This window comes from Equus quagga, chromosome 5, assembly GCF_021613505.1.
Source record: "Equus quagga isolate Etosha38 chromosome 5, UCLA_HA_Equagga_1.0, whole genome shotgun sequence".
NCBI classification, from domain to species: Eukaryota; Metazoa; Chordata; class Mammalia; order Perissodactyla; family Equidae; genus Equus; species Equus quagga.
In genome coordinates, this window is record NC_060271.1 from 96,021,308 (window position 1) to 96,036,407 (window position 15,100).

Sequence of the window (15,100 nt, forward strand, 5' to 3'; positions counted from 1 at the left end):
TAAGGGAAAAGAAGAAACTGCAAAGAGTTTTGAAAACTCTCTCCCAATGCTCCCGAGGCAAACTCTAAGGCTTACATCAGTAACGGTCGTTGTGAAACACTCACTGGCTGAAATTGTCTTGGGATGTTTGTGTGAATGATACACGATAAGCATGATCAGGATTAGCAGTACCTTTCTAGGCTTAGCATGCACAAGGCAGATGGCCCTTCTGGTCTCAGTGTTTTTGCAATGTCCAACAGGCTAAGTGTTCTATATAACTTGCTCAATATTAACCTTGAAAGGAAACAATACTAACCTTCCCTTTTGTTGGTACCCATTCAGTGTCTACACAGGTCCATCCAGCAATAAAGTAGACATATGTCCCTTATACCTTCCTCATCGTTCACTAGGGTGTGCCTTGTGGTCATTGGATTTATGTGACCCCTGCATACTAGAGTCCACAGGAAAGAGTGGCTCTAAGTATCCCTTATCTAAGGCTTTTATCCACTTCAAATGAAGGCAGGTGTGCTTGCTATTAACATCTTAACCAAAAAATCAGCACGTTATATACCAGTTTACCCAGACTCAATTTTAAGCTCCCAAATAAGAATTGTGAATGACACATCAAGTTCTAAGAACTTCCCTATCCTACACTTGCAAGTAACTGAAGGATTCTCTAGTCTGGGAGCTTCCCTAGTAGCCGTACAGACAAGGCCTTCCTTCAGATCCTAAGAGAGAGGAGGCGCTTGTGATTCCTGTCTATATTCAAAGTGACTAGGGAACATGCAGGGGCTGGGATGAACCTTCAAAGTCAATAGCTGTTGAAAGTTTAGCTAAACTACTGCATGATATTGCTGCCTAGACATCCATTTTGTGTGGTCAAGTGGCCCTTGGGGGCCTTGAACTGACACTGACCCCTCCTGTAAGCATGTTTCCTAGATAACAGTCCACAGAGTCTAAGTAAATGTGAGTTCCTGATATGACTCCCCCAATCATCCTTGTGGGAGGTACACTCTCCTCCGCTCCCAGGGCCTTCCCCTTGTGCACCCCTCAGATAAGATCCCCTCAAAGCTTACCAAAACCAAGCTCTTTTTGGTTTAAATTGACCAATCCAGGCTTGGCCCTGGGAACCTCCAAGGACTCCACCCACTGGCCCATACTAAGGGCATGTGTTCCAGGTCCTATTATGGCTCTCTCTGCTTGCATCCAGCCTTGACCTCCTTGTGTGACCCCTTGAGGCTTGCCATGTACTTGTGAGTAATAAACTTCTCTATTTCAATTCCCTTGTGGTTTTTGTTGAAAAGTGGTTCACCATCTGACACCCCGGGGGATCTACTTAACAAATGTTAATTTAAGAAATTTACAACACCAGCTGCAAGGACTTGTGCTTGGAGTCTGGATAAAGATTGTGTTTAACTTGGGGGACTGAAGGGAGTATAATCAAGGAGGTGAATTCAAATATTGGTCAACGAAGGGAACCTGGTATGAGAAATAAGGAACTAAAGCAAGGGAGGGGTTTCACAGGTCAAATGGAATTTTAAGAAGTGTATATAGGTATAAACAAGCGAAAAGGATATGAAGTCTAGAGGCACAAAAGAACTTAGTAGAGAAAAGGTCAGGATTTTGGCCTCCAGACCTTGAACATGGTAGGGTACTGGTGGCTGCTTGTGATGCTGACTGCCTGGAATGGGAGACCAACCTGCTGATTTAAAGGAGCTATACATTCATTGTTCCTGCGTTTTATTATTTTCTTACCTACCTGGTGATTATCCATTGTCACTGATTACAGAGCTTCTCTCTTTATTTCCTAGGAAGGGTGGTTGTTTTAATGGGACAAGTTGGTAATGTCTGGAAACATTCTTGATTGTCACAACTGGACTGGAGTGTGCTACTGGAATTTAGTGGTTAGAGGCGAGGGATGCTGCTAAACAGGCTATAATGCACAGGAAAGCCCCCTACAACAAATAATTATCCACCCCAAGTGTCAATAGAGCCAAGGTGGAGAAACACTGTTCTAACCACAATAAATATGGAGATTTGTCCATCAACGATCTTTGTAGGTATCTGAGAGCAGAAACAATAAACGGGATAATAATAGTTCTCATATTTTATTAAACATCAAAATTAAACATGGAATTCTGAGAACAAGTGATGCTAGTCCCACTGAATCAGAATTTTAGTGAATATACTTTTATATTTTAAAGGACTAAATAGTTGCTTCCATTAGGAACCATGCTTGAGAATAACTACAGTATCGCCTCTGTTCCTCACTTATCAGAGAAAAAGGATTTTGTTTTCTTATTCTGTTTATTCTCAGGAAGAGTTCTTATTGAACTGTTTGTTAAATTCTGCCCCCAAGAATGTATGGAAAAATAAAATAGAAAAATGCATTCCCTATCAAAATTTGGTATCTGCACACATGAATTGAGGGATCAAGATAATGATTCCAATTATTAAAGTAATAGATATCATAGGAATTGTTGACCTGGTTATAGTATGCTGTTACTGAGGGTTCAAAGGTTTCTATTTCCAACGGGCTTACATTGATTGTCACAGTGATAACAACTAAGAAAACATTTTTCAACTCCTATCAATATTAAGCCTCATTCTTATTGCCTCTGCTATGTTTTTTATGAAAATAGTGCTCTAACTCAAGTAGCTGAGAAAAAAATAACATAAATATTTCTTTTTCTCATGAAAACTTTTTAATGAAATCAATCTCATTGCTTTTCTGACTGAAAATTGTACGTGTACTTTTTTTGAAAACTAAATCAGATAATACATAAGAATATAAAGATAAAAGTGAATAGTCACTAAATCACTTTACCCTAAGTTAAGAATTGCAACTATTTTTTAAATATCTTTCAATATTTCTTATATGTACACAAAAATACATTAACAACATTTCCTCAATTTAAAAAAGAATTGAAACATTTTTCTGTGTGGTCATTATAGAGTAGCAGGTATTAAACTAATTCTAGGGCCAAAAATTATTATGAAAGCTGAATAATTCAATAACTGTTAATGTAACTAAATCTGTATTACAAAAATTTCCAAAAATGAGAGGACAGCTGACCAGCAGGAAGGAAGGAAGAAAGAAAACATTTCCTGCATCCAGATGGCTTCACTGATGAATTCCTCCAAATATTATAGGGAAAAATAATATCAATATTCCACACATTTATCCAAAAAATAAAAATGTGAGACTATTTTTCAACTCATTTTATGGAGCTGGCAGTACTCTGACATCAAAAGTCACAAGAAAACTACAGGAAAGAAATATTGCAGGTCAATATTTCTCATGAGCCTACAAATACAATGAAATACAAATATGATAAAACCATTACCAAATGAGGTTTATTCCAAAAATGCAAGACTGGTTTAACATTCATGGGCAATGATAAAAATCATGATTTTTTAATAGAGGAATAAAGTTCTTTGATAAATTTCCACATTCATTTATTTAAAAAACAAAAAAGCTTTCAGCTAAGATTAGAAAGAATTCTCCTCAATCTTAGTTATTTACAACAAGACTGCAACTAAAATCATGCTTACTGGGGAATTATTGAGTGATTTCTCCTGCTTTGGGCAAAAAGCAAAGATGTTCACTATCATCATTCTACTTAACATTTTGCTAGAGGTGTTAGCCAGTGCAATAAAGAAAGAAAAAGAACTAAGAGTTACAAAAATTAAAAAGAAGGAAGTGACACCACCGTTATTTTCAGAACATCTCTATTACTTATTTAAAAGTTCCAGAAAGATTAATAAACATTTACAATTAATAAGTGAATTTGGTAAAGTTAATGTACACAAAATTGAAAAATCAAAAAGTTCTATCTCAATATACTAGCAAACCAAGTTGCAAATAATATAAAATGATATCATTTAAAATTTCATTAAGTAGCATAAAATACCTAGGACTCACCTAAGTAAAACTGAGCAAGACATCTACAATGAAAACTGTAAGACATTGCCAATAAAAATTAAAGACTTACATAAATGCTCAGGAATGAGAAGATTCAGTATTAACACTTCTATTCTCCCTAAATTAATCTAATTGACTTACATATTCAATTCAATACCAGTCAAAATTCAATGTTCGAGTAAAATTTTGGAGATGCAAGGACTACAGAATGGCCAAAGCAGTCTTAAAGCAGATGTCAAACCTGGAAGACTTACATAACCAGAGTAAAGACATACTATAAGACTGCAATAATTAAGATAATGCGACATCGTACATGTGTACACAAAAAGACTACTAGAAAATACTGGAAATCCCAGAAACAGACCCACAGGTATATAGTCACCTAATTTATACAAAGACTCCTCTATCATTTAGAGCAAGCTAATAAATGGTGCTGGAATCACTGAATATCAGCATAGAAAAAACCTTTTACTACTACCTCTCACTATTCAAAAAAATTTATTCAGGAAAGTTTATGATCATAAGTGTTCAAGGTAAAATAAAAATTCAAGAGAAAACATGATTATACTATCTTCAAGAACTTATGAAAGACAGACTTCTTAAACAGGACACGAAAAGCATTAAGCAGAGAAAATTAACTTTTTAGAACGTCATCAAAATCACATTTTTACTAGAGTGTAAATGCAAACTGCAGAGTGGGAAAAGGGAGCCGTAATTCACACATAGGACGTAGTACACATATCAAGAATATGTAAAGAACTACAAATTAATTTTTTTAAAAGGATAAAGTACATAATAAATCCTGGCCAAAGGCCTTGAAAAAGGAACATTTTCAATGAGAATATCCAAATAGCCAAAGAGCATATACATTTGGTCAGAATTATTCCTCGTCATGGAAATGCAAGTTTAAACAACATTGAGACTACTGAACACCCACAACAATGGCAAAAATAAAATGCCTGTATTAGTGGGGGTGTACAGCAATTCAACCTGGCATATGTTACTATTGTACAGTAAACGGGTAAAACAGTTTTAAAACTCTTTGTCAGTATCCCAAAAATTAAATATACATTTACTCCATAATTCAACAAATCCACTCTTCATTATATACCCAAGAGAAATAAGTGTGCATGGCTATAAAAAGTCATTTTCAAGAATGTTCATTACATCTTTATTCATAGTATCCCAAAACTGAAAATATCCGCCAACAGTGGAATGAGTGAACACATAGCGATATATTAAATGTATATTAAATTGTGATAAAAAAGTACACTGATACACATAATATGGGTTAATTTTACAGACATTATATTGCACAATCAATATTGATAGAAATCATAAAAAATGATAAATCTCTGGACGGTTTACTGTGATGTGGCACAAGGAGCCTTCTTTGGGTGCTGGAAATATTCCCTTCTTTTCTGAGATGGTGGTTACACTGGAATAGATTATTTGTAAAACTTATTGAGTTGTAAACATTATTTTAGTGTTCATCCTCTATGTATGTTATACCTTAATAAAAATTGAAAAATCATTTGTAGCATACATGTTATTTTTAATTTATTTGTAGGCATCATTTGTAAAATTATAAATATTGTGTTTTTATCTTGTGTTGTAGAGACTGTTTTCTCAGTTTGCCCTTTATTCCTTGATATCCTTTATGGTATTTTTTAACAGGTTTGTTGAGATATAATTCATGTAATATAAAATTCACCCATTTAAAGTATGTTTTTTAGTATAATCACAGGGTTGTTAATTCAATATTTTTAGTATATTTACAGGCTTGTGCAACTATCACCACAATCAAATTATGGAATATTTTCATCTCCCTAAAAGAGACGCCATATCAACTAGCTATCACTTCCCCAACTCAACCCAAACCACCCAAATCTAAGGAACCACTAATAACCTTTTTGTCTCTAAAGATTTACCTCTTTTGGACCTTTATGTAATAGAATTACACAATATGTTGTCTTTTGTGACCAGCTTCTTTAGTTTAGCATAATGTTTTCAAGGCCAAACTTGTCATAGTGTTTCCAGCTCTTAGCTAATATCACCCTGATATTGGTTCCCCTACAGTGAACCTGGCACCTATGGGGTTAAAGCTGAAAGCCTGCTTCCCCAGTTCCCTGGGTCTTTAGTTACATTCATATGTAAATATTTGTTTCTTTAACCTTTGACTCCCTGAGCTTTACAACCAAATAAAAGTTACAAATTAAGGCCCAGATGGCCTCAAACTGGTCTCCCACTAAAGTTGTAGCTAATGTCAGGACTTTGAAGTTCTTTTACAAAGAAACTAATGTCCAGAGAATATCAAGAAACCAAAGCCTCCCAGGCCCAACTGCTCAGCTTCCTGACATCAAGAGTCTACCTCCACCATGGAGAGAAACAGCCAAGGACACTCATCTGAGAAATCCTTTGTCTCCTTTGCTGGAAGCAGCCCCAGACACAAGCCGATGGGAAAATGCTGACCAAGAAGTCCACGGCCACCCTCCCCCACCTGAAACCCCAAATAAAGACCTTACCCATTTCTTAATGGGGAGCAAGCAACTTTCAGGCCACTAGCCCTTGCTTTGCTTCCTCTGCCTGGCAAAGCAAAGCTTTCCTTTTCTCCCAAGACTCTGTTCTTGTTATTTGCATTGACATGGGGATCAGAAACCAAACTTTTGGTAAGAGCAGCATGTATCATTACTTCATTTCTTTTTTATTGCTGAGGAATATTCCATTTTATGGATGTAACAATTTTCTTTATCCTTTCATTAGTTGCTGGACATCGGTGTTTCTTCCACTTTTTTGACTATTATGAGAAATGCTGCTAAGAACAGGTGTTTTTGTTTTGTGTACAAGTTTGTGTGTGGACATATATTGTCATTTCTCTTGAGTAGGTATATAGGAGTGGCATTTCTAGGTCACATGGTAACTATAGGCTTATCTTTTGGAGCAATTTCCAAAGTGTTTGCCACAGTGGCCGCACCATTTTACGTCTCCACGAACTATGTATAAGGGTCTCAAATTATCCACAGTCTCATCAGCATTTGTTATTGTCCATACTTTTTATTATTGCCATTCTAGTGGGTATGAAATAGTATTTCACTGTGGTTTTGCCTTTTTTAACTTATAGAAGTATACATTTGTAGCAATTTTATGTATATTTCTGAAAGTAAACTCTTTATTTCAAAAATCAGTTTGCTTGTATTCTATATCAATGGTATGTTCTTGCTCCAAAATTTTTAATTATAATGATATCTTTAACTAAATTTCATTTAATGCTCTTTGCCTTGCATTTAACTTTAATGCTAATATTGAAGGGCTGGTGCACTTTTTTTTCTTTTGGTATTTTATTTACTTGCTGTGTCTTTGTCTTCCTTTTACATTTCAAAACTGGTTTATTTTATTTTGCATGGGTTTCCAACAACATAACTTAACATTTCATTTTCTGTCCCGTTACTTTATGTTTTCTGTTTCTAATATTGCTTTTTATTTTTGTAATCATTGACCTGCTCTCTAACCAGACCCATCTCCTCTCCTACATTTTGGTATTATTTTCTTTTAGAATTACTATGATAATTACCATATTTTTATATAAATTTCATGTCTAAATTTACTAACTTCAGAATAGAAAGGGTTATACAGGAACTAAAGCCCCAGGAAATATATGTATCCAGATAGGTAGGTAGACAGGTAGATAGACAGACAGATAGATAGATAGGTGGATAATCTGGCTTTATATTTCTTTTTGCCTCCACTTAGTACAGATCTCTTTTTTATTTTTGGCTGTACATTATGAGATTTTTCATACTATATTAAATAAAATTATAATTATATGAGAGTATATATATTTTAAGGGCAATTACTATAATCATTTACCAAATTATTATAGCCTAGTTTTCGGTTTATTTATAAATAGTCACTGTCAATCTTTAAAATGAAAACTGACCCATTTAAGTACACAAATTTTGTTTCATATCTAAATTTAACATATCTTATGAGTATTTCATTCTTTGAAATTATTGTCAGGAGGTGCATATGAGGGCTATACATTCTGAGTGCTTATATATACGAAAATATCTTTCTTGTTGAAGTTATACATATGGGTATACTTTCTGAATGCTTGTGTATTTGAAAATATTTTTGTTGTTTTTACCTGTGAAAAATAATATTGATTATATATTCTTGGGTGACATAGTTTTTTACACAGATTCTTTCTAAATATTGTTCCTTTGGCTTTTGAAATCTAAAACTACTGTGGAAACTCTACTGACAATATTATCATTATTTTTTTTTTGTCGTCCCAACTTAGATGTTACTTCTCTCTAAATACCTTAAGAGTATTTCCTCCCAATTTTACAGGATTTGTTGTTTGTCCTAACTTTGTTAATATTAAGTGAGTTTTTCAATATAAAAATCCAGATCTTCATTTGTTGCGTATTTTTCTATTATATTTTCTATTATAAATTTTATTCTTATTCTTTCTTATTTAGGAACACCGGGCTATTTCTTCATATCTACTCTCTTATCTATTATCTGATTGGAAGTATTGTTTTTTCCTTCTCTATTTTGTGTAAAATTTCCGACTCAAACATTTTCCAATTGCAAAGTCTATTGCTACTATAATGTGTTCCTTTCTTTTCTTTTTTTTTTAAACTTGCTTTTGCTTTAAATCCTCATTTCTTTGTTCTTAGGGATGCTAATCATTTTAAAAGTAATTTCTTACACTTACTTCACACACAAAAAGGTTTTTTTTTAGTAAAGAAAGCTTATACTCATAAGAGGTATTTTTTATGTTCCAAATAGCAATGTCTTTGGCAGCTATATCCACTAGTATGGACCAGTTGAGTAAATTATGGTAGTTTCACACAAAGGAGAGTAAAAACTCACTACAAAAATTATGAGGAAGACAACTAAATAAAAAGATGGGCTTGTTCCATGGTTCTCTGATTAAGGGAGAAGATGTACAGAACAGTACTTATAGCATGCCATCATAATATAGAAAATTGAGGAAGTTATGATATGTGTGTGTTTATGCATATTCACTCATATTTTGTAGAAGAGAAAGGAAAAGTCCAAAACTTACTTAAGAAGAAAGGTTATCAACGAGAAAGGGAATATAATGGAAGAGATAGAGATGGAAGTTAGACTTTTCTTAATAAACTATCTCTTAATAAACTTGTTTTATAGTGGAACTATTAAATAATGTTTTTAAAAATAATAGTAAATGTAAATCATAAAGAACTAAAAAATTCTTAAAAATTGAAATCAAATAAACAAATATCAATGTAGAGAAATAAAAATACAGAGAAGAATTATTCCGAATGACACTAAAACACATATTTTAATTGTACAATCTCGGTGAGATATATGCAAAGAATTTTAAAATGTTTAATAAAATCCAAAACCACATTCAGTAGTCTTCCAGTTAATAGTAATAATGGTACACATATTTCAAAATGATTATGTGCATATTTTTGGATAAAGCAATTAAGTGCTTATTTTACTTTGTTAGAAACCAAGATATTTTTCAGCATAAAAAATATGAACAAGTTTATAAGTAAAGCAAAAAGCATGTAATCCCAAATATAAGTTGGAAACTTACATTAAGCTGTGCCTCAGATGGCTGCTATGGAGAGCATGTGCTTGCATGAGGGGACTAGTGTCAGTTTAAGGTCACTGCAGGCTGCTTGGCCGAATTAAATATGTGCCAAAGCAGCAATACCATGGAGTAGCTTAGCTCAACTTGACAGAGATACACCACATTAGTAAAATGAAAGATAAAAATATATAAACTTGTGAATAGATGCAGAAAAAGTAGTTAACAAAATACAATATCCTTTCATGATAAAAAACATTCATCAAATTGGATATAAACGAACATACCTCAATATAATCAAGGCCGTATATCACAAGCCAACAGCTAACATCACACTCAATGGTGAAAGGCTGAAAGCTTTTCCTCTAATATCAGGAACAAGACAATGATGCCCACTCTCACCACTTTCATTCAAAAGAGCACTGGAAGTCCTTGCCAGAGGAATTCTGCAAGAATAGAGAAATCACTGAAAGACAGCCAAATCAGAAAGGAAGAAGGAAAATTGTCTCTATTCACACATGACATGGTGTTATATATAAAAAATCTTGGACTTCATCTAAAAACCAGTAGAACTAACAAATGAATTCAGTAAAATTGCAGAATACAAAATCAATATACAAAAATTAGTTACATTTCTATACACTACCAATCAACTACAAGAAAGAGAAATTAAGAAAATAATCCCATTTATAATCACATCAAATGGAATAAATAGAAATAAATTGAACAAAGGAGGTGAAAGAGCTATACACTGAGAACTATAGGACACTGATGAAAGAAACTGAAGAAGACACAAAGAAATCAAAAGATATTCCATGCTCATGAATTGGAAGAATTCAAATTGTTAAAATGTCCGTACTACCCAAGGCAATCTACAGATTCAGTGCAATCTCTCTCAAAATTTCAATAGCAGTTTTCACAGAAATAGAAAAAAAATCCTAAAATTTGTATGGAACTACAAAATATCACGAATAGCCAAAGCAATCCTGAGAAAGAACAAAGCTGGAGGCATCACACTTTCTGATTTCAAACTACATTACAAAGCTATAGTAATCTAAACAGTATTGTTCTGGCATAAAAACCGACATATAGACCAATGGAACAGAATAGAGATCCCAGAAATAAACGCACGCATATATGGTCAATTAACTTTTGACAAAGGAGACAAAAATATACAACGGGGACAGGATGGTCTCTTTGATAAATGTTGTTGAGAAAACTGGACAATTACATGCAAAAGAAACTGTATCCCTATCTTCCACCATACACAGAAATCAACTCATAATGGATTAAAGACTTGAACATAAGCCCTGAAACATAGCTCATGACAGAAAACATAGTGGGTAACCTCCCTGACATTGGTGTTGGCAATGACTTTTTGGATTTGACACCAACAGCAAAGGCAATAAAAGCAAAAATAAATAAGTGAAACAATATTAAACTAAAAAGCTTGTGCTCAGAAAAGGAAACCACTAACCAAATGAAAAGGCAGCCTACAGAATGGGAGAAAATATTTGCAAACCCCATGTCTTATAACTGGTTAATATCCAAAATATATAAGGAGATCATACTGCTCAACAGAAAAAAAAATAACCCAGTGAAAACATGGACAAAGGGCCTGATAAACATTTTTCCAAAGAAGACATACAAATGGCCAACAGGTACATAGAAAGGTGCTCAGTGTCACTTAATCATCAGGGAAACGCAAGTCAAAACCAATGTAATATATCACCCGACACCTGTTAGGATGCCTATAATCAACAAGATGAGATAACAAATCTTGGGAAGGAAGTGAAGAAAAGGGAACCCTTGTAACGCTATTGATGGGAATGTAGACTGGTACAGCCACTATGGAAAACAGTATAGAGGTTCTTCAAGAAGTTAAAAATAGAACTACCATATAATCTAGCAATTATAATACCCACTTTTTGGTATAGACCTAAAGGAAACAAAACCATAACCTTGAAGAGACATCTGTACTGTCATGTTTATTGCAGCATTATTCACAATGGCCATAGTATGGAAATAACCTAAATGTCCATCAACAAATGAATTAGTCAAGAAGGTGTGGTATATATATATATATATACAATGGAATATTTTTCAGCCTTACAAACAAAGGAAATCCTGTCATTTGTGACAACATGGATGAACCTGGAGGGCATTATCCTAAATGAAGTAAGTCAGACAGAGAAAAATAAGTACTGCATGATATCTACTTATATGTGGAATCTAAAAAAAAAAATGAACTCGTAGAAACAGAGAAGTTGCCTGGGGCTGGGTGGGTGGCAGTTGGAGAAATAGGCAGAGGCTGGTAAAAGGGTACAAGCTTTCATTTATACAATGAATAAGGTCTGAGGATCTAATGTATGACATTTTCAGTATAGTTGATAACACTGTACTGTATAATTGAAATTTGCTGAGAGTAGATTTTAAATGTTCTCACCAAAAAAAGGTAAATATGTGAGGTTGACAAATGAACTAATTTAATGGGGAAATGCTCTCACAATGTATATGTGTATCGAACCATCACATTGTACACTTGAAAAATATTACAAATTTATTTGTCAATTTTACCTCAATAAAGCTGAAAAAGCAAGATTGGCAGAAACAGGAAAACGAAATGGAAACAGGAGCCAACCTGAAAGGTTGAACTGGCCAGAGCTGAACATCAAAAGAATAATGAAAACAAGATACTGAACACTTCAAATATGTAAAAATATGCTTGTTCATAATGATACTAAAATATATTTATTAGTCAACTATTGAAGTTTCTAATGCACCATATAATTTTTTGAAATTAATAAATAATGGGAAAGAATTAAGTATTTAATCATCCCTCCTTTTCCAAACAAACTATTTCAGAGCTTCCTAATATTTGATGAAGAAGAGTCATTTCTTGCCTCTTGTCAAATAATTGCAACTAATGGATGTAGAAGGAATGATAAAATTAGAATATCACTATTTGCAACCACTTATAAATAATAAATCTAGGCAATGATTGCCAATGGCTGTGAAAATCATTAGGTGAAAGGTTAATGGAAACCTTACAATGAATGGATGAGGGTGAAAACACCTGAATCTACTTATCTATTTTAACTTCACAATTATTGGGACAAGCAGACATAATGAATTTCCTGACGATACAAAATGGAATACATCATCTATAAAGAAACATTGCCACCCCCAAAAATGCACCTTAATCTAATCAAGCCTCTTGATTTATCAGTTGAGAAAATGAGGAAGTTATCAGGAAACTCTATAGGTCAAATGACCCAGTTTAAAATAGAGATTTTGTTTTAAATTAAAAAGATTTAAAGATACTTCAAGTAGATATATGTGTGGACCTTGTCTACATCCCAATTTCAACAAACTAATCATAAAAATATACTTGGAGATATTTGGATGAATTTTATTAGATAAGATATTATTAAAGCATTATTACCATTTTAGTAAAGTGTGATAATGGCATTTTGGTTATGCTTTAAAAGAGTCTATTCATTATATAGATGAAAACATTTATGGGTGAAATGATATGATACCTGATATATGCCTTTCAATACTCGAATAACACAAATAAAAGTGGTAAGGGAGATATGGGTAAAACAAGATTGACTAAAGGGCTTGATGATGGAAATGTGGGTATTCATTATACTATTCATTTTTTGCCCATGTTTGACAATTTCCACTAAGAAATTGAGATTCTCATTTTATATATTTAGCATTCATTCTCAAGGTATTATTTTGAAGAAGAAAATCAATTATCTTCTTTATCCTTCTTTTATACAACTTTCCATATCTTTCTTTTAATAAATTCTGAACATGAGAATTTTGTTCTCAAATTGTTCGGCTCTCAGAGGAGTTAATTAGTTACTGTCTTAAGTTTTTTAAAAAAAATATTGCGTCTAGTTTGTGTAAGACAAATTCAATTGAAAATTTAAAGATTTCCCTAGTGTTTAATGAGAGATGGAACAGAGACAGAGTTAGAGAGACAGAAACACAGAAAGAAGTTATTATAGATTACTTTTCTTCCATTATATAATTAGTATATGCTCCACCACAGAAATTTTGCATTGTAAAATTTGCACTGGGAGGTACGTTTAAGAAAATAACAAAAGATCTGTGAAAGCAATTGAATTATTAATCAACATATTTCCAAGTGAAAGTAAAAAAATAGAACAAGCCAACAAACCCACGTGATGACAGTAAACAAGAATTAGCCTTTTCTACTTCCGTAATGAATGTTTTCTGTCTCTATAGACTCCATTTAGTTTCTTCAATTACACACTAGATTTTCTCAGATTTAAAGAATACATACTACCATAGAGGAATTACTGATGTGTTAAGTGCATATGTGGAAGAATCGTGAGCATCTTGAAGGTAAAATTGTAGATAGTGTCACATAGTAATGTCATAGAGATGCATAAGATTTTTTTGGTAAGAGTATTTTAAAGGAACAAATGCATGTTGGAGACTAGACATATAAAATAGAGAAATCAGAGCAAAGAATAGAATACAGGTAATCGTTTTTTATGCCTTCTTTAACAACAATGCATGAGAACTAGCATTTAAATAAACTTAGGCAGTGCTAGCTTAAGCAAAATTCCCAGACGGAAGGTCCCTATAGCACATTCCTGTTTATAGCCCAGCAAAAATTGATTCAGTTTTCTTAGAAGAGGTACATACTCTCTGCCTCAGTTTCACCTCATGTAAAACATGATAATCCCCATATGTGAAATTTAAATATCAAGTGAGACAAACCAGAAAATTGTTTGGCCTTTTAGAATAAAGACATTCTGCAAATTCCAGTTATTTATAAATCATTTGAAAATGGTTTATACTGATGCTTAAGACACTAAACTAAAAACATGAATACAACACAATTTCATTTATTCACGTTTTGAGTTGAATCACATGACTCTGTCACTTAGTAATCAGTGTTAAAAAAGAGCTAAATTAAAAAATTGTTAAACAGATTATCAATTTGCAAATAGCATATTATAAATGCTGAATGAAAATTTAAGAACATCTGTATTTTTCTTCCTTGGTTTTTGGAGATTTATGGCAAATATACTTACAAGGGCTGAAGCATTCAGTGAATATTGTCTTTATTAAAAAAGGTTAAACGGGAAAGTAAATGATGAACGACATAGTCTTAATAAGATATTGTGAGATACACATTACTGAACTTAATTATAAAATTCTACCTAGTGAGACCTTAATGAACCACCCAGTGTAATGGCCCCTGTCTGTCAACCTAAATACTTAGTATCTACATGAAGAAAAAGCATAACATCATATTTTGAGAATCTCCTGAAACTGATATATTTACTATACTCTGAGAGACTTTGGAAAGGACACTAAAATTAAAAATTTTGGAACTAGGCGTTTACTATGTACGTGTTTTGATAATTCATTTAACTCCTTTGAAACTCCCTCAGTCTCCTTATTGATGTAATGACAATAGAAATGGATGAGATAGCAATTTGATAAACCTACCTCACAAGGTTGTTGTGAGCATCTTTGAGATCTATGACAAAGTTCTTAAAAAATCCTTATACTAGTATATTGAGAAGGATGATTATTGCATTTACCATTGTACTTTACCA